The sequence below is a fragment of the Globicephala melas genome, chromosome 12 (genome assembly GCF_963455315.2).
Source record: "Globicephala melas chromosome 12, mGloMel1.2, whole genome shotgun sequence".
Classification (NCBI taxonomy): domain Eukaryota; kingdom Metazoa; phylum Chordata; class Mammalia; order Artiodactyla; family Delphinidae; genus Globicephala; species Globicephala melas.
In genome coordinates, this window is record NC_083325.1 from 69,669,829 (window position 1) to 69,696,049 (window position 26,221).

Genomic DNA, 26,221 nt, shown 5'->3' on the forward strand with positions numbered 1-26,221 from the left:
GGGTGACTTTATTCCCAGTGAGCAGGTTTTAGGTGTCCTTCCCTCAGTTGAGGGGCTGGGTCACAACCGTGGCATTCCTTGGGTAGAGTTGTGATCTGGCTAGAGCTGCAGCTGTTTCTGCCGGGAGAGGAGTCCTATCCTGTCGTCCTGGATGTTGGGGTCCTGACCATATACTGGGAAAGAGGAACGGATGAACAGAAGCCAGTTCTAGGCCTGTCAACCAGATTAACATGGGACTTCACCAACGTGATGTACATGGCAAAACCAAGGAACTTGGCATGTTCAGCCTGGAAAAAAGATGCAGAGGACATGTGAGCTGTCACACGGAGGAGGGGTTCGCTTTGTTCTGGGTGGCCTAGGAGGGGCCGGTGATCTGTGTGGAAATGCTCCAGTAAAAGAGCTTTCAGCTTAAAATAGATGGAGCGTTCTCTCTGCCTCTGCAGAAGCCATGGGCTGCCCAGATGTAATGAGCTCCTGGTCAATGAAGTTATGCAAGCACAGCCTGATTGATCGCTTGGGTTCAAGCTGTCTTGTTTACTTTTTCATCTTTTTTTCCTTCCAGTTTTATTGAGATATAAATACATACCACCCTATATAAGTTTAAGGTGTACACCGTAATGATTTGACTTACATGTATCATGAAATGATTACCACATTGAGTTTGGTCAACATTCATCATCTCGTATAGATACAAAATTCAAGAAAAAAAGATCTTTTTCCTTGTGATGAGAACTCTTAGGATTTATTCTCTTAACAATTTTCCTAGACAACGTACAGCAGTGTTCACTGTGTTCATCATGTTGCACGCTGCATCCCTAGTACTTACTTATCTTAGACCCAACTGGGGGTTTGTACCTTTGACTGCTTTCATCCGATACCCTCCCCCCCAACTCTGGTAACCACAAATCTGATCTCTTTTTCTACGGATTTGTCTGTTTGTTTGTGAAGTATGATTGACCTCCAACACTTTGTTAGTTCCTGGTGTACAACAAAGTGGTTTGATATTTCTGTGCGTTACAAAATGATCACCACGGTAAGTCTAGTTACCATCTGTCACCATACAAAGGTATTACATTATTATTGACTATGTTCCACACACTGTACATTTCATACCCATGACTCACTTATTTTTTAACTAGAAGTTTGTACCTCTTAATCTCCCTCGCCTATTTGGGGTTGAGGCTATTTTAGAAGGATCCAAAGAGCTAGTACAGTGCCTGGCACATAGCGTCTGCAAGAAATGCCTTCTGACATGATTGCTAAAAGTACTGAGTGTGGGGGCTGGACTAGATGCACTCTGTGGTCCATTCATGGAGCATTTCCTCTGTGCCAGGCCCTTTGACCCTCCTGGAAATGCTATATAATGCTCCGGCCCCAGGAAGGGCTGTACCTGGAGCCCTTGCTGAGCCCTCACAGCACTGCTTTCTCCCAGCTCCCCCATCCCCACACACCCAAGGTCCCCACACGTATACCCTACACCTCACTGCTTGCAGAAGCCCAATACTCACAGGTTGGAGTAAGGGCCTAGAGGCCCTAGGGCTCCAGCAAGGGAAATGAGCCTCCAGCAGGCTAATTACTGGAGCTGATTCTATTAAGTGGATAGCTTGCTCTAGGCAAAGCAATTACAGCTAATCAGCCCCTTGCAGCAGTCCAAAGGGACAGTCGTTTGAGCGAGACACATGCGTGACTAGGAGCATCAAAGCAGTCTGAGGCTCAGGCCTGGGCAGATTTGTCTCAGGCCAAAGACTGCTCAGAAAGTGGTACCCCGGCCCCTTCCCTGGGCTGCCCAGATCTCAGGCCACTGCGGTGCTGCAGCTCCGTGGAAGCAGCAATGAATGGAAACTCAAAGACCTGTGTTGAGACTTGGCTCTGCCACCAAGGAGCTGAATTTCACTGGGGAGAGTGCCTCTCTGACCTGAGCCTCAGTTTCCCTGTCTGTCAAGTGAGTAGGATGGACTAGGGAAGAATCTAGTCCAAGCTTGAAACTGGAGTCCATCTCGATATTGTACTGTATACTTAGAAATGTCTAAGAGGGAAGATCTAACACTGTGTTCTTATAAAAAATAATAACAACAACAACAGGGGACTTCCCTGGTGGTCCAGTGGTAAAGAATCCACCTTCCAATGCAGGGGACTCGGGTTTGATCCCTGGTCGGGGAACTAAAATCCCACATGCTGCGGGGCAACTAAGCCCGCACGCCACAACTACTGAGCTCGCGTGCCTCAACTAGAGAGCCTGCGTGCTGCAAACTACATATCCCACGCCCTCTGGAGCCCGCCTGCCACAACTAGAGAGAGAAAAACCTGCACGCCACAATGAAAGATCCCACATGCCTCAACTAAGACCCGACACAGCCAAAAATAAAAATAAATAAATAAATAGAATAAAAATAAAAAATAAAATCTGTTAAAAATAATAATAGCAATAATAAATAAAGAGGTAGGAGGAAACTTTTGGAGGCGATGGACATGCTTACAACATAAATTGTCTTGATGGTTTCACAGGTGTATGTACACTTATCTCCAAATGCAACAAGTTTTATACATTAAATATGTACAGTTTTTTGTATGTCAATCATGTCTCAATGAAATGGTTTTAATTTAAAAAAAACAAAAGCAGAGATGTTAGTCTATCTAGTCCATCTGGTTTGGATTCTAGTCCAGGCTAAAATGACCTGACCAGCTAGAGAAGAACTTTTTGAAATCCTCAAACACGGAAATATATGCTGCAGGATCTAATTATTCAGGCTATTTAAAAAAACCTGAAATAATGTATTTTTAAAAATTACGAATGCCCTCCTGGAATTTTTTTCCTCTAGAAATTTAATGAAATGTGTGTTCCCTCAAAAACAGACAAGATTTTTTTGACCATGATTTAGTGGCTTCCAGATTCTTTGAGGAAGTTGGGTCATGTTAGCAGGGGAAGGAACGGGAGAGGAGGTCCCTGGAAGTGAGGGGGTAATGAGCCAGATGGAGACAGGAGAGTCACTGGGCCATGGCAGTGTCTGTTCTACCTGTGCTGGTTCCTTTCCCAGAGGAAGAACTCCCTGAAAGATTCTTGGATGCTGTCAGAACGCTGAGGAGGAATTTATTTATTTATTCATTTATTTTAAAATTTTTAAATTTTATATTGAAGTGTAGTTGATTAACAATGTTGTGTTAGTTTCAGGTGTACAGCAGAGTGATTCAGTTATACATATACATGTATCTATTCTTTTTCAAATTGTTTTCCCATTTAGGTTATTACAGAATATCTAGCAGAGTTCCCTGTGCTATATGCTAGGTCCTTGTTGGTTTTCTGTTTTAAATATAGTAGTGTGTACATGTCAATCCCAAACTCTCAGTTTATCCCTCCCCCACCACCTTTCCCCTTTGGTAACCATAAGCTTGTTTTCTAAATCTGTGAATCTGTTTCTGTTTTGTAAATAAGTTCATTTGTAGCATTTTTTTTAAGATTCTGCCTAAAAGTGATATCATATGATATTTGTCTTCACTTAGTATGATAATCTCCAGGTCCACCCATGTTGCTGCAAATGGCCTTATTTCATTCTTTTTAATGGCTAAGTAATATTCCATTGTATATACGACCACATCTTCTTTACCATTCATCTGTCAATGGACATTTAGGTTGCTTCCATGTCTTAGCTATTGTCAATAGTGCTGCTATGAACATTAGGGGTGCATGTATCTTTTCAAACCATGGTTTTCCCTGGATATATGCCCAGGAGTGGGATTACTGGATCATATACTAGCTCTATTTTTAGTTTATAAAGGAGCCTCCACAGTGGCTGTATCAATTTACATTCCCACCAACAGTGTAGGAGGGTTCCCTTTTCTCCACACCCTCTCTAAGACCACTGAAGAGGAATTGAAACATCAGTCCCTCCCAGCACTGAAATTCTAAGATTCTGGGTTGGTACTAAGCAAATGACGTGACCCAAACTCACCATGTGGGCAGCCTAGTGGAGGAGGCCAGAAGCCAGCAGACCTCAGCAGCAACCAGCTGTGAGAGCTGGGTAAGCCATGGTCCCTCTGTGAGCCTCAGCTTCCTCCTGTACAGCAGAGAAGGATGAGAGCCATCTCCACTGTAGCCTCCCTCACACAGTGGTTGAGGGATTCCAAGTGAGATGATGAATGTGAAACTAAGACTAATTAATTAATTCTATTAAAAGGTGAGAATGTAAACTATTAAAAAGCTTCTGTACAGCAAAGGAAACCATCAATAAAATGAAAAGGCAACCTACAAAACAAGAGAAGATATTTGCAAATCATATATCTGATAAGGGGTCAATGCTCAAAATAGTTAAAGAACTCATACAACTCAATAAAAAAGACCAAAGCATTTAATTAAAATGTAGGCAGAGGATCTGAATAGACATTATTCCAAAGAAGACCTACAAAGGGTCAGCAGGTACATGAAAAGATGCTCAACATCACTGATCACCAGGGAAATGCAAATCAAACCCACAGTGACCTATCACCTCACACCTGTTAGAACGACTATTATCAAAAAGACAAGAGATAATGAGCGTTGGTGAGGATGTAGAGAAAAGGGAACCCTTGTGCGCTGTTGGCGGGAATGTAAATTGGTGCAGCCACTGTGGAAAAACTGTGTGGAGCCTCCTCAAAAACATTAAAATAGAACTGCCATCTGATCCAGCAATTCCACTTCTGGGTACTAATCTGGAGGAAATAGAATCACTATCTCAAAAGAGTATCTGCACACCCATATTCATTGCAGCATTATTTCCAATAGCCAAGATTTGGAAACCCACTAAGCGTCCATTGATGGATAAAGGGATAAAGAAAATGTGGTATATGTACAATGGAATATTATTCAGATATTAAAAAGAAGGAAACCCTGCCATTTGTGGCAACATGGACAGAACGTGAGAGCATTATGCTAAGTGAAATAAGCCAGACAGTGAAAGACAAATGCCGTATGACCTCACTTACATGTAGAATCTTACAAAAACTGAACTCATAGACACAGAGAACAGATTGGTGGTTGTCCAAGGCAGGGGGTGAGAGGTGGTTGAAATGGGTGAAGTGGTCAGAGGGTACAAACTTCCCGTTATGAGTCCTGCGGGTCTAATGTATAGTTAACAACACTCTATATTTGAAAGTTGTTAAGAGAGTAGATATTAAAAGTTCTCATAACAAGGAAAAAAATGATAACTATGTATGGTGATGGGTGTCAACAAAACTTATTTAATAATATGTACACATATAAAATCATGATATGTAATACGTTATTACATGTCAATTATATCTCAATTTTTTAAAAAAAGAGTGTTCTTATTAACAACAGCTGGGACCCAGGTCTCCCTCTCTAATCCAGCCCTTCTCTTTTTTGATTTTCATGACTGTAGCTTTCAGAGCAGGGTGGCCTTGCTGGAGCAGAGCGTGGGGGCCACCTGACTGCCAGCTTTCCCTGACCTTGGTGATCTCAGATGGCTGGAGCCCATGTAATCAGACCAAAGCCTTGGTCTGTCCTCAAAGAGGAGCCCTGGTGCTGAATGGCAACCAGTGGCCTTGCTGGGCCATGCATAGCCTTTGGGCATTTGATGGGGGGAGGAGAAGCAACCTTGATTCAGATGCTGGGCTTGAGGAGAGCCGATTCCCGCTGGATCATACTGGCAGGAAAGAGGAGGGAGGTGGGATGCAGGGGGAGGGGGCACCAAGCAGGCCTGGATTGCCCTGCTCATCAGCACCCCACATTAGTCACTTGCCAGAAGAGAGGGTATGAGGAAGAAGCCACTTTTTTCCCCATACTATTCTGAGAGTGGTGGGAGGGAGGGCTGTACTGGGAGGTTATTGGAAAGCCTGGAGCGCCAGCAGAAGATATCTGCACGGCTGGATGGAGGCAGTGGGAGAACATGAAAGGTGCTCGGCCAGGGCTATTCCAAAAAGACCATGGCCCTCAGAGCCAAGCCCGTGTCCCTCGGCCTGGGCTCCTGTCTTGTGTGATCTGCCCAGTCTGCCTCTCTAGCCTCATCCCCCTCGCTCCGCGTAGGGCTCTTTGCACCAGCCATTCTGTGATCTTCGCAGTCTCTCCACATGTTCCAGGCTCCTTCTTGCTTTTCTGCCAGAAACGCACATTGTGCCAGGTACAAATATAATTACACTTAGTGCTGCCTTTGGAATGGCAGCATTCCCACTTTACAGATGAGAAAACTGAGGCTCACAGCGAAGCAAATGGGCTAAGCTCTTACAGGTAAATAGATGCCAGTTCCAATATTCAACCCAGATCAGTTTGACTCCGAAGTCTGTGCTTTCACTCTTCTGCCACACTCCCTCGCTAGAAAATGATTGAGGGCAGAGCCAAGCTGCAACAGGGGAATAGAACAAAAGGTGCTGTCCACACAGAACCTGGCACATAGCTAGAGCTTCAAAAATACTGGTTGTGTGAATGAATGAGCAGCTCAGAGAGGAAGGCTGTAGGAAGGGCTAGGACACAGACCCTGGGCTTGTGCCAGAAGGGACAGATGCTTGACTTTGACTAGGAAACAGGGCAGAACTGTGGGTGAGGCCAAGTGACTCCAGCTTGCAAAGGGACTGGGAGACAGGACTGTCATGAACAAGCTGGGCTCAGTGACTGATCCGAGGTGGAGAGGAAAGAGGAGGCCAGGTTGTCCACGGCCCGCCCTAGCAGGGTGCCCCAGCCACCAGCCCAGGCAGGGACACAGAAGGGTCTCCACGGCCGTGCACAGATTGCAGGATACCTTCGAGTCTCTGAGCTAGGTGTCTGGGAGAACTAGCACACCGAGCAATCCGAAGGGGAATGGACCATCCACCCACGTGGACAGGGGGTGGTCCTGGTGCTGGGTCACCATGGGAAGGCACAGGTGGGTACCTGGGCTCTGTGCTGCGTGGATGTCCGATGACCCAGAGATCGTACAGTCCAGTGGTCCACGGAACCCACAGTCCATCGGGGAGATGGAGATCAGCTGGAAGGCAGTGCTCAGGCGGAAGGGCACTGCGCCGTCAGGGAGATGGAAAAAGTGATGTCGTTGAGGAACAATGTGGCCAAAGGAATGAGCTGTAACTTGCTGGATCCAAAAGGACAAACGGGAAAACTGCTGCCAGAGGCCCAGGGGTGTCTGATGATGGCCTGACACGGCCCTGGGGGAGGGACTGAGCCCCAGTCCAGAGGCCAGAAGGGAGTCACCCCATAGGCTCTGTGGACCTTTTCTGCCCCCCGCAACACCTTGTCAAACAAACCTTCTGGTCTCTTAATAAGGATTGAGGAATTGAGTCAGAACAGAACTCCTGGCCAGAGAACTCTACCCTGTTTCAATGGAGTGGGTCTAAGGATGCAGTCGTGAGGCAGAGGAAAGAGCACAGGTTCTGGGGTCAGCGTCCCTGGGTGGGTCCTGCTCTGCCCAGCTGTGTGACCCACCTTCTTAAAATGTGTTGGCAGGATTAGGTGAGATGGGGAAGTACCAGTCCTTAAGTCAGGACTGGCATGTCTCAGTGCTTCTTTCCTTTCCCTCTGTTCCCTACTTCCCGGGTAAGAGCTGGGGAAAACCAACCCTGCACCAGAGCTTAGGGAAGAAGCCAGCCCTGAGGCTTAGGTGATCTGGTCAGGAAAAGGGGCTTCCTGGTCTAGCATGGGTTGCCTGGGCTGTGGATGGACTGAGCTGATTAGAGGCAGGCAAGACACTCAGCAGAGATTCAGGGGAAATTTAGAATCTTGAAATGAGTGTCACAGGAAGTGTGTGTGTGTGTGTGTGTGTGTGTGTGTGTGTGTGTGTGTGTGTGTGTGTGTGTGTGTGTGTGTGTGTGTGTGTGTGTGTGTGGAGTTGTGGTGGAAGTCATCTGGTCGAAATTCCCACTCTACAAGTGAGGAAACAGAGGCCCAGGGAAGGGAAGGGTCAAGGGCATGCAACATGATGATTGTACTTGGTTCTTGATTGAGTTCTAGTCCCGTTGCTGAGTTTCCTAGTAAGAAAGATCTCTGACTAGCAAAGAAATAATGGGGTTCCAGGCAATGGCCAGGGTACCAGACTTGAGCAGAGGTATTTGTGTTGACCTTGGGAATCTGGAGGAACTGGAACTTGATTTTTATTGTAGTCAAAATTGTTGAGAACCCAATTAGCCCTGGGTAGGGCTCCGGCTTACCTGCTACCCTGTGAGGCCCAGCCGTCTGCAGAGGGGTGTTCTCTCCTGGAAGCTTGGGACCAGGGAGCTTCAGGGTCTGATGGACTAGGATTCCTGGAGGTGGCTGATCTCCAAGGGTTTGACTGGGGCACACAGACGGCCACGCCAAGGCTTCTGTCCACCCACCAATGGTGAACCCAGAAATATGTTGTCCTCTTTGCCCCAGAACTCAGCTTTAAGAGCACATCCAGTGCATGTGTGGTCCCACTGTCATCTCCATTTTTCCAAGGAGGAAGGATGGCTCCAAAGTCCACCCAGACGGTAAGTGGGGGAGGTGGGACTTCTGGGTTTTCAGACACACTACGGTCTCTGCATCTGCCTCTTCTGTCCGCACACACCTCCCTCAGGGCCTGTGATTCTCCTCAGCTGCCAGGTCAGTTCCCCTGAACACCTTCAACTGTAAGTCCTGTTTCTCACCTCCTGTGTCTGAGCCCTTTCACTCTCAGGCTGGACCAACCTTCTCCACCAGGTCGGGGGAGGGATGCAGAAAGGGAAGCCTGGTGCCCCTGTACAGAGAGGGAAATGAGGCACAGGGCTGGCCTGAGCCAATGTCAGGATCCAAGCTTCCCTGTCCGCAGGTCCAGTAAGGGAGGCCCAGAGCTGCAGGGAAAGGCAGAGAAACACCACTCTGTTTTCTTAAGCTCCCAGCTGGGTCTGAGAACACCAAATCCTCTTTGAAAAAATAGAAAAGGGATTTAAAAAAAATCAAGATATTAACCTTCTGAAACTGGACACTCCCCTCCATGTAGAGATCAACTTCTTTTCTAAGCATTTTTTTTTCATTTCTATAAACATCTTAATTCAGGCCGACATCATGGCCAGCCTGGATTATGGATGGATGGAGAGACGGATGGCCTCGTCTCAGCCACACAGGCATATGTGTGTGACGTGCGTGTGCACGCACACGCACATACACACACCTGGAACAGCAGAGAGAGCATTGGTCGAGGAGCCGAAGATCTGGGCTTTATTTTCAGCTCTGCTGCTGAACCCTGGACCTCAGTTTTCTCATCTATAAAAGGGGTGGCTGGACCAGCCAGGTTTCTAAGACTCCTTCCCCCCCCCCCCCCCCACTTTCTGGCACTGCCCAGCAGTGTAGGTTGGATGTCTTGCTTCTCAAGGACCCTGCCTGTTTCTGCCGGAACTTCTCTGACAGTCTTCAGGCCTGAACAGCATGCAGGGGGAAGGAGGGGGGAGGGAAAGCATGCATTCCAGTTCTGTGTGGGACCAGGGCTGCTTTTATGGTTATCTCAGCTCTGCTGTAAATGTAAAGGCACATGTAAAACACCCAGCACATGATCTGAGCACACCAGAGGTGCTTCCCAAAGTCTGTTCTTTCCCCTTTCACCTCCTTTTCTTAGTTCACCTGGAGGCTCATCCCTATCTGAGGCCCGGTTCCCTTCATCAACTTCAGCCAATGGAGAAGCCACGTCATTTTTGTCTTCTAGCTTCAGGTTCCCCTCAGCCTGTGTCACATGGCTCCAGTATGAACTCTTGAATGTTTCCCATCACTTTTAGGATGAAGACCTGGCCCCTCGGTGTGGCCTGCAGGGGGGTCTTGCGGATCCGCACCCCCTACTTCTCCAGCCTGGCCTGGCAGTCCACTTACCCTGCCCCTCTGGGCTTTTGGATCCTTCTCTCAGGTCCCCAATTTGCCATGCTCCTTCCATCTTGGCCTCCTCACGAACCCTACCTCTGCCCGGGCTCGCCCCTGTGTCTACCTGGTGCACACCTGCTCTTCTGACAGTCCCTTCCCCAGGAAGTCCTCCTTGACCCCAGGGAGGTTAGGCCCCTCATGCCGTGGTCCTCTCCTTCCCAATGACAAAACACCATCATAATGAAAAGACCAGCTGTACCTCAAGTATGTGATGTCTGTCTCCGCCACTGGACCGTAAACTCCAAGAGGGCAGGGGCAGGTCGGTGTGTCTGTTTGGTTCAACACTGTCTCCCCAGCACCTGCTCAGTGTCTGAATTCCATAGTAAATGAATGAGTCTAAATGAGTCTAAAATTGCTCTCTTTAAACACACCTGAAACCCTGCTCAGCACCTTCCATGAAGTCCAGGCAGAACATTCCCTAAAATAGCTTCACTCTTCACTCACTCTGACCTCCCCTAAAGGTCCCCTCTTTTCCTTCCTGATGCCACATACTCTCAAAACCTCAAGTTTCTTTTTAAACATACCACCAGCCCAATCAAACAACACTTTTCGTATCCATATTTCAGTTCCTTCCACCTTCCGACAAGCCCAATCATTTCCAAACCTTGATTATGTTCTGGTTCTTGAGGCTGCAGCCAGCTGTGGTTATTCTCAACTCTCGTTGTCACGGGGGAGGAGGGTAGATGTGCGTAGCCCTGACTCATCGAGGACCGGGAGAGCGGCGCTGAGCGTCGTAGCCTTGGGTAGGGGTGGGCCACAGCAGTGGTCTGGTTCCGGCTAGAGCAGAGGTTATGTGAATCCCCATTCGACTGTCATTTTGGCCAGTGTTCCTCAAAGGATGCTTATAGAACAATGGTGTCTTGAGATGTTTTGCAGAAGAAAAAGTCCTGCGCTCCAGTGTGTTTGGGAAATTCTAAGCATCACTCAACGTTGGTTCTTGTTTGCAAGCATCAGAAGCCAGCTCTGCTAATTTAAGCTTAAAAGGGATTTATTCTAAGGACCTTGGGCAGCTCAAAGAATCTCCTGCAGGGTCAGAAAACCAAGGGCAGAGCAGCCAGGGACAATGCCCAAAGTCATATTGTATGCCTGGCCCCAGGAAGCCCCACTGCTGCCGCTGCTGAACTAGTGCTTTATACTTGTGCCACTGGCTCCACCAGCCCTGGAAGCCGCTTCTAGAACTGCCACCACTGAAGCCTCTGAAAACAGATGGTGGCTGCTGCCACCATTGCTGCCACCACTCACATCAGAGTAGAACCTACATATTCTGGGCTTCCTTGCATCACGGTCTAGGGGTAGAGTGAGGTCATGTGCCCGCGCCCTAGCTCAAGAGAGGCGGGGACAATGTGAATTTCACATTACACTTTCAGCTTCTGTACTGGGAGGCAGCCTCTTCTTCAGCAGACAGGGGAAACCCTTAAACATAGGAAAGGGGGGCAGGTGCTGATTGGCCCAAAATGACAACTGTTCTCTGCACTGTGGGCCCTGGACACCTGCCCTGGGAGTGCGCCGTGCTCTAGCGCAGGGTCTACCAGTCTTAGTACTGTTGACGTTTGGACCAGACACTTCTTTGTGGTGGGCTATCCTGGGCATTGTGGGATGTTTAGCATCCAGGCCTCCATCCACCAGTAGCACCCCTCCAGTTGTGAAAGCTAAAAACGTCGCAGTACATTGCCACATGTGCGCTGGGGGTGAATTTGCCCCTGGCTGAGAACAACTGCTGTAGGAGATGTGTAGGAAATGTGTAATATGTCTGAGGAAGTAAGATTGATTTAACCCGGTTCCCCAAGCTTATTTGACCATGGAGATGTTTTTTTTTCTCTAACTCTCTTTGGCTCTATTTCACAGAACTTCTTCGGGAAATGCTGAGTTTATAACCGGGGCCCTCTCTCTTCATGTTTCATGGAGGTAGGAGGTTACACAAGCCAAATGGCACTCCAGGTCTCCCTGTCACCTCCTTCCCATCTGTCAACCTCCCTGGACAAGGCTGAGGCTCCTTGAGGTCCAGCTTTGTGAGGACCCACTCTCTGGGGAGTTGGTTGTGACTTTAGGAAACATTCCCAGGGTCCCAGGGAGGGGTCTGCAGAACGCCATTCGACGTGGACAGTCAGTCTTTTCCCCTTGGCTGTGAACCTGCCCTGCAGGCAAAGCGATTGCTCTGACCACCAGGCACACTGCCCTGGGGATACACCTCTGCCTGTGGCGGCCCCCTGGAGCCCCTGCACTGTTGACAAAGATCCCACAAGATTCAGGCTCGGGGCTTCCCTGGTGGTCCAGTGGTTAAGACTCCGTGCTCCCAAAGCAGGGGGCCTAGGTTCCATCCCTGATCAGGGAACTAGATCCTGCATGCCGCAGCTAAGACCTGGTACAGCCAAATAAACAAATAAATAGTAAAAAAAAAAAAAAAAAAAAAAAATTCAGGCTCAAGAACGGCTAGTCTCCAATATGTGGGCCCAGCCTCCCAGTCTGTATTCCCCACACGTCCACCACGTCAAGGCCCAAGGAATGCCCTGGACACAAGGCCAAGTCTGCCCCAACCCAGGAAATACCCTCATCACCGCGATGCTGGATGGGATCAGAGGCCCTAGAAGGGTGGGGCCGCTGCCCACTGGCCTTACCTCTGGGAAGGCGCTTTTGGAGCTGCTGCAGGCTGGGAAAAGGAGCGCGGGGAAGCAGGTGTCCCGGGCAGCTCAGCTGCCCGTTCTGGAGGCTTCTGTGATCCAGCAGTTTCCCCATACGGATGGCTCTGCTCCTGCAGGCAGCTTCACATTTGGCGCTCCCTCACGCGGCCTAGAGTGTCTCTCGCTGACCTTGGCTCTTAACCTTGGGAAACTGGGACTATGGAAATATAATAGTGTCAGGGTTAGACAAACCTGTGTTTGATCTCGGTCGCACCACTTAACGGTGGAGTGATCTTGGCCAGGTCACCCTTATTTCGGAACTTTAATTTCATCATCCGTGTAGATTTTTAAAAAGTACTTTTCCTGCTCCTACATTTGATAATTCTAGATTTTAGGCGCTAACAGGTGGCTCCTGGGTGAGTCTCACTGAAGCCTTCCTGAGAGTTTAGGGACTCATGTTCTGGACCACAGGGTGCATCTTCATGGGGCAGGGGAGACAACGGGAATGAAAAAACAAAGGCTTAAAAGTGCCTTGGATCCTGACCAGCCAGAGGATGCGCGAATGGAAAATTCCTGCTGTGTGTCAGAGGCCCACCTGGCCCGGGTGACAGCCAGCGAGCCAGACACACAGGCCCCACTGCGTGTTTAGACAGACTTTTCCTGCCCTGGCCAGAGTTCACCCTGCCCCCCACCAATGCTCATCCTGGGGAGTGGGGAGGGGCGGGGGTCCTCACCCGGGCCCAGGAAGGCTTCCTGTGTTTAATATCTGAGCAGGGGCTGGGGAGTGGTAGCATGAGCTGTAATAGGAAGAATGAGCAACAGCAAGCCCAGGTTTGGCCCCAGTCTGCCCGGAACCCATCTCTGTGACCTAGTCCAGGACGCAGGGTCCTCATCTGTGTGGTGTGTGGGTTGGACAGGGAGGTCTGCAGCGTCCTCATCAGCCCTGACATTCCACTGGCGGAGGCCTACATTCTCTCAGAGATGCCGCATCTGCCTTGGGAGAGGCCAAGCCCCTTTCAGGGGCAGGATCTGGGGGCAACTCTCAGAAGCTTCCCTCAGCCTTAAGCTCACCATCTGAGCTTCAGGAAGTCAGCCAAGCCATTGTCGGGAGCTGTGGGATCCCCAGCTTTGCCAGCACTCTCAGTGCCCACCGAGGCTTGCAGGTGATCCCTGGAGGGCAGGCTCTGGGTGAGTGTAATGAAATTGACTCACTCCACCCAAAGATGGGGGCCAAAGAGGTGGGGGTGATGGACGCGGGGCGGGGGGCAAGAGGAGCCCTGAGCCAGGGGGGCAGTGCTTGTCCAACACCAAGTGGGGGAGAGGCCCTGAATCTGGAAATGCTCTGGGGACCAGGCCCCATGCTCTAGTGTGGCCCGGGAATGTCATTGGGCTGCACCATGGTTAGGATGTAGTGGCCCTCAGACTTTGCACACATCCCACGCTCATAGCCTCAGTTGTATAGGGGTCCAGGGCCAAGCTGGGGTAGCCAAGTGCAGGTGGGGGCATTCAGAGCCCACATTACGGTTGAATACATTGGCCAAGGCTGACCTGCATGTTCCTGACTCTTGGGATTTTGATTGGCAAGTTGGGTCTATGGGTTGGATTAGTTCTGAGAGCCTGACAAGGCCTGGTCTGGGATAATGGTTAATTCACCAGGGTCAATGCAACTTGGTCTACTGGACACCCTCCCTTGAATCTCTTCTCAGCTCAGGTTCCCACAGAGAGAAAATCCCTCTCATTACCTTTTACCTCTCCCCTGGATGCCAAGAAAATGTGACACATTTCCACCCAAGGACACCACTGCTTCTGAACTCTGCCCATCCCTAGCCTGTCTCTCCCAGACCACCCTTCAGGCAAATACTTAAAGGAAAGTACTGGAATGACACCACAGACAAACCAGAGCAAGGACAACCCTGGCCCAGACAACGAGTCACTCTGCCTAGCTGCTTGGACCAGCCCACTGGAGAGGGCTTCCAGGCCTCATCCTGGCCTACCATTCCCCTCCTTCCCTCCATCCTTCTGTCTAAGGCCAGAGCTGAGCTCCCCTAGTCGCTCAGAAGGAATGGTCTCTTTCTCAGATCCTAAGTCAGCCCCTCAGCAGCAGGGCACACCCGCCCTCTCTGAAGCCCCAGCTGCCGGCGCTGCCAGAGACTTACTCCAGGGAAGCTGCCTGCACCTCACCCCTGCCCTACCCCAGGTCAGTTTCACGACCCCTTCCACTCAGGAAATCCCTCCTCCTATGTTTTGTTTCCTCCAGCCTGTGTTTTTTCCCTCTGATTCCTTATACGTGCTCCCAGCGATTCGGGTCACCCAGAAATCTCTTTCTTGCCTCTTGTGGGACCAGGGTCCACATCACAACGTGCATCTCTGAAATTCAAGGATGCTCCAGGGTGGGAATAGATGGGAGTGCATACACACGTGTGTGCGTGTGTGTGTGTGTGTGTGCGTGTGAATGCACGTGATTTGGGCATAAGTTCGGTCTGCACAGAGTACAATGTCTTCCTCTTACAAAGGTGATGATAGACTGCTCCCTCCTTCCACGTCAGCCAGGCCAGGTGAGGGCAGGTTCTGAGAGGTCAGCTGACCTCCCTTCTGGGTCATGCCACAGAGCAGGGCATGGTTTCCAGGAGCCTGAGCCCCGCCTCAGATCTTTTTCCACCCCGCGCTGCTTGGGTGCTAAGAGAGGGAGGCGTGAGCCCAAATATCGTTAGTGAGGGGTGGTGTTGGAAGGCAGCTTGACCCTGGGGAGGGGTCTGGGCTCAGTGGGGTATGGGATGATGTGTGGAAATGATCACCAGGGGAGTCACTCACTTTTCCAGAGTGTTCCTTTGGTCCCACAGCTCAGGATGCATCCTGATTTATGAGGCGCAGGATTCCAGCAGCTCTGGGAAGGGTTCTGGTTTCTGCCCAGTCTAAGCTCTGAGGAGGGGCAGAAGGGAGGGCCTGGCACTGGAATGTTAGGAGTTAGGAAGCTGAGGGGGCGGAGCCTGGTAGGACTCAAGCAGGAGCCCGCTGAGGATGAAGGATGCTTCCACCTGCCTTTGGCTACAGACCCTCAAGCCAAAGGTGGAGGAGGTGAGCCCCTAGTCTGGGGGAAGCAGGTCCTCAGAGCAGATAGGCTCCCTGGATGAGCAGCAACTCCCTGTCGGCTCCCTCGCGGGGCTGGCTGCTTCTGCTCTGAGACTGAGCTGTTCTGTCACAAAGCACAGCAGTGTTTGTCCGAGCCACAGAGAAAAGGTGTGCACTGTGCATTTGCTTCCATTTCACAGATGAGGAGACTGAGGCCTTAGGTTAAGAGAAGCTAAGTGCTGCCAGGTCTCACAGCTAGAAGGTGGTTGAGCCAGGCTGCAAACTGACACCTTCTAATTCTACGTCCAGTCTCTTTCCATGAGCACAGACATCCCATAGCTGCGCGGAGCACTGGTGTGGCACAGGGGAAGGCGCAGTGAGTATGCAGGCAAGCAAGCCCAGCTTCCAATCCCACCCCTGCTAGTATTGAGTGTGTGAACTGGGGCATGTTGCCAAAGCTCAGTTTTCTCATAAATGAAGCGGATGTAATCAGGGATGCATGGAGCTGGCTCGTTCTAGCTCCCAAAAGACAATTGTGTGTATTTCTTTTCAATTCCTCCTTCAGTCATATGACGCTGGTTAGCTTGAAAAGGGCCACAGCAGAATATTTACACCAAAGAAATGAGAAAACCTGCAGGTCAGGTCTTTGCTCCCCAGAGGGTCAGTTGTCATCCCTGGGGACAATTCTCACCCTACAGGACTAAGGAGTGAATCAGACAGTCTGTCAAGTTCTTACCACCATGTCTGGATTGGAGCAAATACTCACAAATGACCGGCAAAGGTAAAGGTTTTATCTTTTCTTCATCCTTATCATGTTTTATCCCTTTATTCACCAGGAGAGTAATCTGGGCAAGAGGAATTTTCTTCCATCATATCAGTGAAGACATTGAGGCCCCGAGGGACCAGGTGACTGAGCGCAGAGGGGGTAAGAGGTAAGCCTGGATTTGAACCCAGGTATTCATGCTCATTCTGGGCCCTGGCCAGTACTCTTGGCTGCCTTCCTGCACCAGACAATTTAAAGTCTCAGAAATATGGGGATCCTAGAGCCAGAAAGAATGTTGGAGATCATCTGTTGACAGTTCAGGTCCCTCATGTCACAGATGAGGAAACAGAGGCCTGGAGAAGGAAGGACCTACCCAAGGTCACTCCACCAGTTATGGCTCACTTGGAATTAGGATCCCAGATCTCTGGATTCCCCATCCAGATCTCTCTCCACTGGACCAAGCTGCCTTGAGACCCCTGAACTGGGGTGGGATTATCCTACCCAGACAACACGGCTGATGCCCAGTATGAAGGGAACAGGACGGCTGTTAGGGAGACTGCCATATTTCCATTCCGGGGAGAGGGGATGTAAAAATAATGTTATTTGTTCTGCCTACACCACCAAGTTATGTGAAACTGTCCTGTACATGCTGAAGGACTTACAAATATAAGTTAGTGACATTATGTCAATCAGCAAACATTTATGAACCAGAGGCTCCCACAGGCAGACTTTGGGCCTCTGGGGACAATAGAGCACTGGCACTGATGGGCCAGGGCTGGACTATAATCCCCATGGCCCTGCTCATGTCCTCCTTTCCTCCCTCCCTCTCTCTCTCCCTCCCTTCCTTCCTTCCTCCCTCCCTCCCTCTGTTCCTTCCTTCCTTTCTCCCTTCCTCTCTCTCTTCTTTCCTTCCTCCCTCCCTCTCTTCCTTCTTTTCATTTAATAAATATTCACAGATTGCTAGCCTTCTGCCAGGGCCCCACTTGGTGCTAGGGAAGCAAAGATGAATAAGGCAAAGTCTTACCCTAAAGCGTTTCACAGAAGAGAAAAAGGAAACAAACATGAGATAGAGCCACCAGGAACCCGTCCAGGGGGCAGAGGGGCTCCAGGCGCATTGCGTTGGTCAGTTGTGTGTGTGTATGTGGGAGGGGTTGGTAGGGAGAAAGGACATTGCTTTGCAAAAGAAGCACTGAGGAGGTGTGAAATAGCCTGGAAGTTTCTGGAAATGGCAAACATGGGCTTGGGTTTACAGTATAAGCTTTGGTCTGGAGTCACACAGGCAGAGTTTGGAAGCCTGGCTGTGCTGTGCACTGTGTCACCTAGGCAAGTTTCCTCATTTGTAAAATGGTCTGATAATTTTTACCTCACTGGGTCATTGTGAGGAGTCACTGAGATCGTTTATTCAGCAAGATATCTTCTGGGTGCCTACCACGTGCCGGGCACCTTTCTAGGCATGAGCGGGCACAGGGAATAAAATAGGTCAGGTCCCTGCCCTCATGGAGCCCATATTCTAGTGGAAGGGGACGAACAGCGAACAAATAAAAACATAGCATGGTGTCAAGTGTCTGTAAGTGACTGAAACTAGTAAAGAAGGTGTTTGGGGGCGGTCCCTGGGGTGCAGCCCCCAAGGGGAGGATTTGTGAATGGTGTGGTCTCAGGGGGAACAGTGGGGGAAGGGAGGACACAGACAAAGTCCCACACGGGCAGCCTCAGCCTGGCCTCTCTGGGGCTCTGGAGTGTAAGCTGTGCTGGGAGGGGTCCCAGCCTAGACGAGGGGGAGATGCTGTGAGTTAGTACGTGCTTAGGGTAGTGTCTGGTGCACTCCTTAGCCATGGAATGAATGCCCCTGAGGCCTAGTCAGTCTCCGTCTCTGGGCCACCTCGCACGCCATTTGCCACCGTGTGATCTAGAACAGCCTGCAGTTTTCCAGAAGCCTCTGCGTCCTCTCACTGCTGGGTACCTCTGCCCCTGCTGTTCCTTCCTGGAATACAATGTCTCCACTGTTGCCCCTGGAAAATTCTTAGTCATTCTTCAAGTCTCAGCTCAAATGCTGCCTCTATGTCTGGGAAGACTCTGCTGGGCCTTCCTGGGGACTTTCTTCTGCATAACCTCTCGATTGGTCTGGACCACCAGCAAGGCAATAATGTTGCTTTAAAATTACCTGTTCATGAGCCTGTCTGCCCACTAGGCTGGGAGCTCCTTGATGACTTGGACAGGTTCTTTTCAGCGCTGGGCCTCCAGAGTTTTGGACACACAGTAAGGCCTCAGGAAACATTTGCTGAGTAAATGAATGACTCTGTCACTGAGTAGCTTTGTGCCTTTTGGTGAGTCAGATAATCTCTCTGAGCCTCAGTTTTCCCATCAGTAATGATAGCTACACCTAAATCATAGTGTTTTTAGGAGGCCAAGTGTGATAATGAATATAAACTCTGAAGTACTATCCAGACGTGTTTTGTTTTTTTTTTTAATAAAAAGGTAGAAGAGAAAAGATCCATTCTGGAGCTCAGCAGTGGCTAAAGGGACCCAAATGGCTACAGAAGACCTTGGGTCAGTCCAGAAGACCTCTGGAGAACATTTCAGTAGGAGAGCTCTGAACAGGTGCCGGGTTTGCACCTGCCTTCTCTGACATTTTCTCTGCCACCAGCCAGGACTTGAAGCTCTGGTTCTATGAAGGAGTTTATAACCCCCATGGACCCTCACTCTCCACTTGCAATAACTCAGCAATAACAATACACATCCAAGCCATTGGTATCGAGAGGAATTGAAACTTCTTCCTGCAGGTGAAGAACTGATGAAGGGAATCTTGCTAGTTGGACACAGGACTCATCTGTGGTCACCGTTGCAGGTGAATCTTGTATAGGGATGCCTCAACTCTGTAAACTTTGTTCCAGCCCACATCCAGTCTCTTCCAAGGCTGTTCTTCTTTTCCTGACTCTCCGAGAAGACTGTCTTCCCTTACTAGTCTGTTCTGTTCTTCCATATCACCTGCCAGGCTTTCCCTCCGTTACCCTGGTCTCCAAGGAACCAGAAACAGGATATTTTCCTCCATTCTCCCCAGGCTCCAAGTTCTCTGGAGTCCTCAGTGTTGTTTCCTCTTTGGTCCCATCTTGATTCCACCCAGGATTTGGGGGCCTTTTTAGTTACATCAGTACATGGAGATGGCCTCCTCATGGAAGAGCTTATGATCCCAGAGTCCCTCCCTCAGCCACAGTACATGGCCTAAAGTACCCCCCCACTTACATATAAGATGGTTATTTATCCTTCAGTGTGTCATCATCAAACCACTCCTTGACTCCAGGTGGCCTGGCTTGCTTTCCCACCATTCTGCAAAACTTTACTTGCTCTCTCTAAGACACCTATGAGCTACTCTTGGCCAAGTTAATTAGCAGGTACAGGCCTGTGCCTTCAAGCTTCAAGCCCACTCCCAAGCCATTTAGCCAGTCCCTAGTATAAATGAGTCCTGGTGAAGATCCAATATTGTAGACAAGTAAATTTTGCCCTAATTAATCTATAAATTAAGTGAAATCCCAATAAAATTTTTAGTAAAAGTTTAAAAAAATAGAATTTTAAAAGCAAATTCTAAAAGTCATCTAGAAGAAAAAAATGAATAAGAAGAGCCAGGAGAATTTTGACACAGTAAGAACAACATATAAACATTTACTGTAAAGTGGTCAATACAGAGTGATATTGATGTTTGAACAGATAATCCAAACAATGGAACAGAGTAAAGAAATAGATCCATGGAAATCTAGCGTATGTGAGAAGGGCATTTTAAATCATTAGGAAAAGACTGACGAGTCAAGAATGGTTTTGAGACGATAGATTACCCACTTTGGAAGAAATTAAATTAGATGCTACATTGGTGATAGTTTTAATTTCTGAAAAGAGAATTCATTCTACTATTTTCATCAGAAAGGAATTGGAAGTTATGTATAGCTGCCAGAACTGTGAAGAGAGAGGAAAAGGATTTAGATTGAGCTTACCAGAATGACTTCCAAAGCCACAGTGCAGAATTCAACCACTGAAGGAGATGCTGTTGCTACAGTCTGGAAGCTTCCAGATAGTAGGAAGCTTTTGCCATGGGTGCTATTCCAAAACTACAGCACCTCTGCCAGGATCTGCCCCAGTAAAATGGAAGATGTGCTGCCTTTTTCTCCAGGTAACTCAAAGCTTCATGTGAGTTGTATCTGCTTAGGTCTTTTAAAAAGTAGACACCAAGATGGAGTTAGAAGGACAGGAGATTTGTTGGGACACTGCATGTAAAAGATAAAGGGGGGACTTCCCTGGTGACACAGTGGTTGGGAATCCACCTGCCAACGCAGGGGACATGGGTTCGATCCCTGGCCCAGGAAGATCCCACATGCCGCAGAGCAACTAAGCCCGTGCGCCACAACTACTGAGCCTGCGCTCTAGAGCCCACAAGCCACAACTACTGAGTCCACATGCCACAACTACTGAAGCCTGTGCGCCTAGAGCCCGTGCTCTGCAACAAGAGAAGCCACCGCAATGAGAAGCCCGTGCACCACAACAAAGAGTAGCCCCCACTCACCGCAACTAGAGAAAGCCCATGCACAGCAGAGAAGACCCAAGGCAGCCAAAAATAAATAAATAAAAAATAAAATTTTTTTAAAAAGATAAAGGGAAGAAGGAGCAGGAGCAGCAGGGAAAGTCTTCAGACTGTAATTTAGGTATGACATCTGTGAAAAGAAAGGGAACAAGAAAGAAGATTGGGTAGGAAAAGCTTCAGACTGTGATGCAGCTTTGAGAAAGTCTTGGCTACTACAAGATTGCCCATGGAAGAGTTATTCTATGTGGGGAGAAATGGCCACACTCTAGTTTCCTCTTCATGCTCAGTCACTGGCTTGGAGCTGTGGCAGATTCTGAAGGCATCCAACTGGGGGAATCTCCATTACATCTGGAATCCTATCTTCAAGATAGCCTGCAATATAGGAAGACATACCAGAAGGGCATTGATATGAATGTTGATCCAGCTAATCTATAGAATCTATCTATAACAGACCCTTACCTCACACTATATGCAAACCAAATTTCAGATGGATTAAAGAGGTGCAGGTGAAAAACAAACCTATACAATTACTGGAAGAACATAAAGAAAATATAGGGACATATTTCCATAACCTTGGAATAGAGAAGCTCTTTTAAAGCAAAACACAAAATCTAGAAAACATAGAGACGTATTTTAAATTAGTTTTTAAAATTTATTTCCATGTTTTAAAAAGTAATAAACATTAACATACTTAATGGTGACAAATTAGATGCTTTTCCTCTAAGATTGGGAACAAGACAAGGATGTCCCTCTCACCAGTCTTATTCAAGATTGTGCTGAAAGACGTAACTAATGCAAGAGGACAAGAAAAGGAAATAAGACATATGGAATGCAAAGGAAGAAATAAAACTGTCTTTGTTTGCACATAACATGATTGTCTATGTAGAAGGTCACAAAGAATTAATGAAAACTGGAAATAATATTGTGATTATAGCAAGGTTCAGGATACATGGTTAATATACAAAAATTAGTTACTTTCCTATATACCAGCAGTGAATAATAGAATTTGATATTAAAAAGACAACACGATTTACATTAGCACAGGAAAGAAAGAAAGAAAGAAAAGAAAGAAAGAAAGAAAGAAAGAAAGAAGAAAGAAAGAGAAAGAAAAAAAGACTTAGGTAGAAATCTACCAAAATATGTGTAGGATATATATGAAGAAAACTACAAAACTTTTATGAAAAAATCAAAGAATATCTAAATAAATGAAGAAATATTTCATGTTCATAAATAGGAAAACTCAAAATTGTTAACATATTGGTTCTTCCCAATTTGATCTCTAGATTCAATGCAAACACAATCAAAATCCCAGCAAGTTATTTTGTGGATATCAACAAACTCATTCTGGGGCTTCCCTGGTGGCGCAGTGGTTGAGAGTCCGCCTGCTGATGCAGGGAACACGGGTTCGTGCCCTGGTCCAGGAAGATCTCACATGCCGTGGAGCAGCTGGGCCCATAAGCCATGGCCGCTGAGCCTGCGTGTCCGGAGCCCGTGCTCCACAACGGGAGAGGCCACAACAGTGAGAGGCCCGCGTATCGCAAAAAAAAAAACACAAAAAAATAAAACCAAACTCATTCTAAAGTTTATGTTAGAATGAGTGACTTCCCTGGTGGTCCAATGGTTGGGATTTTGCCTTCCAATGCGGGGACTGCAGGTTTGATCTGCAGGTTTGAGCTGGGATTCCACATGCCTCAGGGCCAAAAAGCTGAAACATAGAACTTAGAAGCAATGCTGTAACAATTCAATAAAGACTTTAAAAATGGTCCACATTAAAAAAAAAAAAAATCTTAAAAAAAAAAAGTTTATATGGGAAGGTAAAAACCCAGAATAGCCAACATAATACTGCAGAAGGACAAAGTTGGAGGACTGATACTACATGACTTCAAGACTTACTGTAAAGCTATAGTGATCCAGACAGTATGACGCTGATGAAAGAATAAATAGATCAACGGAACAAATTAAAGAGACCACAAATAGACCCATACAAATGTAGTCAAATAGACTTTGACAAAGGAGCAAAGGCAAGGCAATGGAGTGGTCTTTTCAACAAATGGTACTGAAACAATTGGACATATTCGTGCAAAAACAGTGCATCTAGAGACAGACCTTACACTCTTCACAAAATTAACCAAAAATGTATCATAGATCTAAATGTAAAACAAAAATTATAAATTTTCTAGAACATAACATAGGAGAAAATCTAGGTGACCCTGGGTTTGGCCATGATTTTTTAGATACAACATCAATCTCTGAAGGAAAAAATTGCTAAGTTAGACTTCATTAAAATTAAAAACTTCTGCTCTGTGAAGGATATTGTTAAGAGAATGAAAAGACAAGCCACAGGCTAGGAGAAAAATCTTTCCGAAAGACATATTTCATAAAGGACTTGTAGCCAAAATATACAAGAACTCTTAAAACTCAATAATAAGAAAACAACCAACCCAATTAAACATTGGGCAAAAAATCTGAACAGATACCTCAATGGAGAAGACATACAGATGGCAAATAAGCTTATGAGAAGATGTTTAACATCATATGTCATCAGGGAATTTCAGATTAAAACAACAATGAGATACCAGTACACATCTATTAGAATGGCTAAAATCCAAAACACTGACAACATCAAATGCTAGTGAGAATGTGGAGACACAGAACACTCTCATTCACTGCTGGTGGGAATGCAATGTGGTGCAGGCATTTTGGAAGAGTTTGGTAGTCTCTTGCAAAGCTAAACATAGGTTACTGTACAATTCATCTTCCCCAATCCTAGATATTTACCCAAATAAGTTGAAGATTTTGTGCAAAAACCTGCACACAAATATTTATAGCAGCTTTGTTCATAACTCAATAACTGGAAACAACCATGTTATCTTTCAATAGGTGAGTGGATAAACAAACTATGGTACATCCTTACAATAGAATATTATTCAGTGATAAAAAGAAAGAAGCTATCAAGCCATGAAAGGACATGGAGGAATCTTAAATGTATATTGTTCACTGAAAGAAGATACATACTATATGACTCCAGTTTTATGATATTCTGAAAAGGGCAAAATTACTGAGACAGTAAAAAATCTGATTGCCAGAAGTTCTGGGGGAGGAAGGGAAGGATTAATAGATGGGGCGCAGAGCATTTTTAGGGCAGTGAAATTCTTCTGTATGATACTGTAATGTTGGATACCTGACATTATGTATTTGTCAAAACCCATAGAACTGTACAACATAGAGCAACAACCCTAATGTAAACTATGACCTTTAGTCATTAAATGTATCAATACTGATTCATAAATTGTCACAAATTACCACACTAATGCAAGATGTTAATAATAGGGGAACTTTCTGCTCAAATTTTCTGTAAACCTAAAACTGCTCTAAAAATAAAGTCTATTTAAAATTTTAAAGTAATTAGTATAGTTGGAGAAAAAAATTGGCCCCAAATATAACAGACGTTAGTATGGTGGCCATATACCCTGGTTGTCTCAGAACAGTTTTGGTTTATATCTGTTGTCCTCGTGTCCCATTTTCATTCTCAAAGATGTTTGGTTTGAATGATAAATTATGTTGTCAACCTAGACAAAAGGTTATTACGCATATAAGTATGTATATATATATATATATATATATATAATTAAAATATTATTATATATATCATAAACTCCTATAAAGCATTAAGAAAGATATATTGCCCAAGAGAATAATGGGTGATATATATGAATATGTGTATAGTCTGCTAGTGCTGCCGTAAGAAAATACTACATATTGGGTGGCTTAAACAGCAGAAATTTATTTTCTCATGGTTCAAGAGGCTAGAAGTCCAAGATCAAGGTGTTGGCAGGTTTGATTTCTTCTGAGACCTCCTTCCTTTGCTTGCAGATGGCTGCCTTCTCACTGTGTCCTCACGCAGTCTTTCTTCTGTGCACACACATCTGTGTCTTAATTTCCTCTTCTTATAACGACACAAGTCACATTGAATTTACGGCCCACCACATGACCTTATTTTACCTTAATTATTGCTTTAAAGGCCTGTCTCCAAATATAGTCACATCTGAGATGCTAGGGGTTTGGACTTCAACGTATGAATTTGAGGGGGGTGGGGGGTGGGCAGGGGACACAACTCAACCCATAACAATAGATAATTCACCCAAGAAGTACAAATGGCCAATAAATATATATCAATATGTTTAATATTATAAAAAACCAGAGACATGAAAATTTAAAACAATAATAACTGACAACCTCCCCCAGTAGAATGACAAAAAATAATAAAAGAAAATTCTACCTAGGGTTGGCAAGGATGTAGGGTATTGCTGTTTGTTGGTAGAACAAATTGATACAGCTTTTTTGGAGGGAAACTTGGCAGACTCCATCAAAATGAAAAAGTACATATCCTTTGACTTAGAAATTTCACTTCTGAGACTTGATTCTACAGAAATACTCAAGGCACAAAGAGACATGCATAAAAATGTTAATTGCAGTATTTTTTGTAATATTTAAAAATTGAAAAAATATTTAAATTTCTATTAGTAGTTAAATAAGCTGTGGTACATCCATACTATGGAATGCTATATTGGGGTTAAAAAGAATGAGGCAGACCTACGATAAAATAAATATCATATAATATCCTATGAATAAAGTAGACCTATGATAAAATGGAATCATAAAACACATAAAGTAACTCAATAAAGAGGAAATCAAGAACAAAGAACAGATGGGACACATAGAATGCAAATAGCAAAATGGTAGATTTAAGCTCAACAGTATCAACAATCACATTAAATGTAAATCGTCTAAATACCCCAGTTAAAAGCATAGATTATGAGGTTGGGTTTTTCTTAAAGTATGATCCCACTATATACTGTTTATAAGAAACCCACTTTAATTATAGCCATAAATAGGTTAAAAGTGAAAGGTTAGATAAAGATATACCATGCTAATACTAATCAAAAAAAAGCTGGAGTGGCTGTATTAATATCTTACAAAGCAGATTTCAGAGCAAAGACTATTTCCAAGGATAAAGAAGGTTATTTCATAGTGATAAAGGGATGAATTCACCTAGAGAACATAGTAATTCTAAGTGTATATGCACCTCATAAATCTTCAAAATGTATGAAATGAAATAGAACTACAAAGAGAAATATACAACCCACAATTATAGTCAAAGATTGCAAATCCTCTTGTCTTTCATAATTTTCTACTCTTGTTATATAGGCTCTTCTTTATCTCTTTAAACTCTGAAGGCCCTTGTCAAATCATTTGATAGTCTGTAGTTCCTCTGGTGTGAATTATTCCACTTGTTGGGCCAGTGGAATATCTATCTTGGCATTGGACCTCCCCATATATTTTATAATTTTCGTCTGTGAGCTCATCTTCAATAGGAGTTATTT

At 46.3% G+C, this 26,221-nt stretch overlaps 1 protein-coding gene across 3 annotated transcripts in view; it reads left to right on the forward strand.

The window, feature by feature from the left end:
• Positions 1–26,221, forward strand: part of CIB4 (calcium and integrin binding family member 4) — a 90,294-nt gene that overhangs the window by 7,384 nt on the left and 56,689 nt on the right. For all 3 annotated transcript variants that reach the window (XM_060309525.1, XM_060309524.1, XM_060309526.1), the window contains exon 2: positions 16,344–16,439. The gene's annotated coding sequence lies outside the window, so the exon portion shown is untranslated. The remainder of the gene's footprint in view (positions 1–16,343; positions 16,440–26,221) is intronic.